Source organism: Henckelia pumila, unplaced genomic scaffold, assembly GCF_033568475.1.
Source record: "Henckelia pumila isolate YLH828 unplaced genomic scaffold, ASM3356847v2 CTG_466, whole genome shotgun sequence".
NCBI classification, from domain to species: domain Eukaryota; kingdom Viridiplantae; phylum Streptophyta; class Magnoliopsida; order Lamiales; family Gesneriaceae; genus Henckelia; species Henckelia pumila.
This window is the reverse complement of record NW_027331833.1, coordinates 6,673,129-6,677,421: the sequence shown is the minus strand read 5'-3', so window position 1 is coordinate 6,677,421 and position 4,293 is coordinate 6,673,129. Positions and strand designations below refer to the sequence as shown.

The 4,293-nt window shown below is 34.6% G+C and overlaps 1 long non-coding RNA gene across 1 annotated transcript; it reads right to left on the bottom strand.

Annotated features, from left to right (window-relative positions):
* Positions 1 to 909: 909 nt before the first annotated feature.
* Positions 910 to 1,827, bottom strand: LOC140872682 (uncharacterized). Its single transcript, XR_012147884.1, has 3 exons — positions 1,441 to 1,827; positions 1,296 to 1,360; positions 910 to 1,195 (listed from the first exon to the last, which is right to left on the bottom strand). It is a non-coding gene; the product is annotated as an uncharacterized lncRNA (long non-coding RNA).
* Positions 1,828 to 4,293: the final 2,466 nt, after the last annotated feature.

Below are 4,293 nucleotides of genomic sequence, written 5' to 3'. Positions count from 1 at the left end.
ATTCCGCAAGACCTTATCTTTATGATCCAGGATACGAATAGGTCTCTCAATATAAGTCAAATTCTTATCCACCTGAACCTCAGACCGCTGCAGAATATAAGACGGATCTGCCACATACCGTCGCAACAGAGATACGTGGAACACGTTGTGAATACTGGACAGATACGGTGGCAAATCCAGACGATAAGCCAAATCGCCAATGCTCTGCAATATCTCAAATGGACCAATAAATCTGGGAGACAACTTGCCCTTAAGGCCAAATCTGAGAATCCTGCGGATAGGTGACACCCTCAGAAACACTTTCTCCCCAACATCAAACTGCAGAGGCCTACGCTTAGTATTAGCATAGCTGGCCTGACGATCCTTTGCAGTCTTAATCCGTTTCTTGATCTGATCAACAATAACTGTTGCCTGCTGGATTAACTCCGGTCCTTCAGCCTGTCTCTCCCCCACTTCTTCCCAGAAAAGTGGAGTACGTCAACGTCGTCCGTACAACGCCTCAAAAGGTGCCATCCCAATGCTAGTAGGGGTGGGCATGGGTCGGGTTTTTCGGGTTTAGGGTTATTCGGGTCAGGTACCCGATTAGTCGGGTAGTGTTTTACACTACCCGAAACCGAACCGAGATGTTCGGGTACCCGACTAGTCGGTTACCCGATTAAATCGGGTTCGGTTCAGTTCGATTTCGGTTTTCCGCTTCAAAAAAAAAATTTAAAAAATAGATACAACCTACAGATTAATGTAATAAGAAAGAAACTCAAATGTTATCAAAATATTATTTTTCAATGTTCACAATAACAAACTAAACAAGGAAGTAATAAAATGACACAGCAGAAATCAAAAGCATCAGTCTTTCTGTGATATAAAATTATTTCTAAAAAAATATGAGCACTTAATTAGCATAATGGATGGGCAGTACATGAAAATTAAAGAAAACAAAAAAGATGAGCTCTTAATTTAAGAGCTTTGACCCATTCTAAACCACCAAAATCTAGTTCCAATATATAAAAAAACAGAAAAGATGTTGCAGGCCAGTAGGAATATGTAATGACAGCTAGTTCTTTCATTTTCTTGGTTACTCATTTACCTACCTTCATGTTGTCTTATATTTTGACTTCAAACAACGTATGAAACCAAAGTGTACGGTGTACCTGAATTCCCAATACCAAAAGTCTTCTGATGTTAAACCAAAGTGTACCTGAATTCCCAAAACCAGAAAAAAAAATTCACATAAGTGGGATTAAATCATAAACTGACCAACTAAAAAAGAAAGGATTTGTAATTTAAGGAAATATTACCCAAAAACTCTTACTGAATAATTAAACATCAATAATAGATGAATCAACACCTAATTTTGTCAACTCTGCAACATAAAATAAGAGATTAAACGTTAGTATTTCAAACTAAGATAGAACTAAATTAAATTAAATTAAATTAAAATACATTTGTCAATTATTTCAACATCACACAAATCCTCTTCCACATTAATTGGTTTTGAATCACATCGAAACCAGTCTTGAGAACAAATGAGGGATTGAACTATCTTGGCTGATAAAAAGCTCCTAAATGCATCAAGTACATGCCCACCTGTGCTAAATGCAGACTCTGAAGCAACTGTGGAAATTGGAACTGCCAATATATCTCGAGCCATTTGAGAAAGAATTGGAAACCTAGGACTATTTTCTTTCCACCATTTCAATATATCAAAGTTCTTTCTCTCCTCCTCAACATCTTCAGTCAAATATTTTTCCAACTTAGATTTTACTATCTCACCTTTTCATCCACTCTTATACATCTTGAACTCTTGCTTCAACGACAATCTTATAACCATTTCAGATTCATCGTCCGCCTCACATGAGAGTTTCTTAGACATATGTTTGGAACCATGTGTTGAAGAACATAAACTTTCATAATATCATTTCTCCCCTCAAGAACATATATTCTATCAAAAGAAAATTCAATGAACTCCAACTTGTGACGTGGATCAAGGATCACAGCATAATATAAAATCATCACTACAAGAAAAAAGGCAAACGACAACGGATATAATCCGTTGTCGTATGGGTTAAAAAACCGTTGTACTTTTCAGTGTTGTCGAAAGTATACCCTACGACAACGTCTTTGAAGACATACGACAACGGTTCTGCAACAGTTTAAATCTGTTGTCTTTTGGAACTTACGACAACGGTTTTGCAACAGTTTAAATCCATTGTCTTTTGAGACTTACGACAACAGTTTTAAACCGTTATCTTTGAGCATGTTTTTTAATAATCAGGTTGTTTACAACAGTTTTATTTGAGCAAAGACAACGGTGAAAAACCGTTGTCTTTTTTAAGATGTAAAACAAAAAAAAATTAAAATTTAAAAACACTAATTAAATATTATAATCACTCGAAATTAAAAAAATCAAAAATTAAATTAATATATAATTTTTTAAACATTATAAATTATTCAAAATTAAAAATAATCGAATTTTGATTCAATGAACACTAAAAAATAAATTTATACATTAATTTCGATAAAATTGGAACACCCTTCAACAATCTCTTTTCCTGTAACTCGTTTCTTTTTCAATGTTTTCCTTTCCAACCTGATACAAGTAGAAGACAACTGTCAAACAAAGATTAAGAGATATCCAAAACATTAAATGAAAAGTACTTTCCACCTAAAGCCAAACAAAGAAAAATGATATATCTTCATGAACAAATATCCAAGATCAAATCCAAAAACCCATTAGGAATTACCCAAGTTCCAAGTCCGAGACTTGTGCAAATCATCTAAATACCCACACCAAACAATTCGGAAAACAATCTCAACAAATCTATCGAAATTGGAGCATATGTTACTCAGTCGAACAAAAAAGAATAAAATGCGGCTACTGATGGAATAATATACTGAATAGAAAGACGGTATTTTCCACCTAAAGCCAAACAAAAAAAAATGATATATCTTCATGAACAAATATCCAAGATCAAATCCAAAAACCCATTAGGAAATTACCCAAGTTCCAAGTCCGAGACTTGTGCAAATCATCTAAATACCCATACCAAGAAATTCGAAAAACAATAAACAACAAGTCTCAAATAACAACTCATGTATCATTAACAAAAACAGAAAACTATTAAAAACCTAATATTTACTTGTTTATAACAAAGGAAAAGCGGAATCATATAGCATTTCCCACTCATGCATGATACAAAAAATAAACTATTATCTAGTAGTCCTACCTCCAAATCTAGTGATGACTCCAAGGCTGATTTCCGGTAGACCAAGTTGTGCTTTTGGTGTGGCTATGCGTGCATGGAAAACCTACAACAATGTTTCAAATGTGAAAACAATGAGATTGTACTGTCTCCAAACATGATGCAGTGGGAGTGTCACCTGAATAAGCACATCTTCAACTTAGTTCCCAAGAATGTGTATTGATTCAATAATGTCAAACCATGAATCACAACAACACAACATCCAAAATAAACTATAAGGGTAACCACAAACCCACCAAAATAGAGTGAAAAAATGCATCAACATGCAACAAATACACAATTACTTGCATACACAAAAAAGCACCAACTCACAAAAAAAGGAAATACCTTTACTTAAATAGCAAGAATCTCGGATTCAATAACACAATTCTTCTGAGAATTTAGCCCACAAATCAAAGGATTTCCAGCTACTTTGAAAAGGAAATTCCAGCAATGAGACAAGTACAATGCAAGAGATGATCAGTTACAAAAACAAAAAAATGACCTACTTAAATGTTCGAGCAGAAATATTTGGCAAAGGACCACTTAAATTATTGAAATAAAGGTCCCTAAAAAAGTTCATAAATACAAAAGTCACTGACAAAGTAATACAAGAAACAAGTACAGTTCCTTTTGAGAATGTAGTATGAAAAATCTACCATATTCAACCACTCTGTCCAAGATGGTGCTTTGCATACTGTGGAAACAAGAATCAAACCCATAATCTCTGCTCTCCAATAGTTGCAATACTTTGCATTGGTAGGGATCCATCTGTGAGCAATAAAAGTTGATTATGGACTTGATGAATACAAACATCAGTGAAAGATACTCGGGTTTCTAGTTTACCTGTACAGATCATTTCTCCGGCATTAAGGTAATAGAGCTCATTGAAAAGTAGTAAAGGGTACCTAAAAAAATTCAGTTCATTCGAGAATAAACAAGAAATCAAGACAAACAAGCATATTTGCACTGAAGACTGAATTCGTTTCACTGTTACCATTCTGGAAGCCTTTCGTCTTCAAGGATTGGCCTTTTCCATTCTTCAATCTTGAGC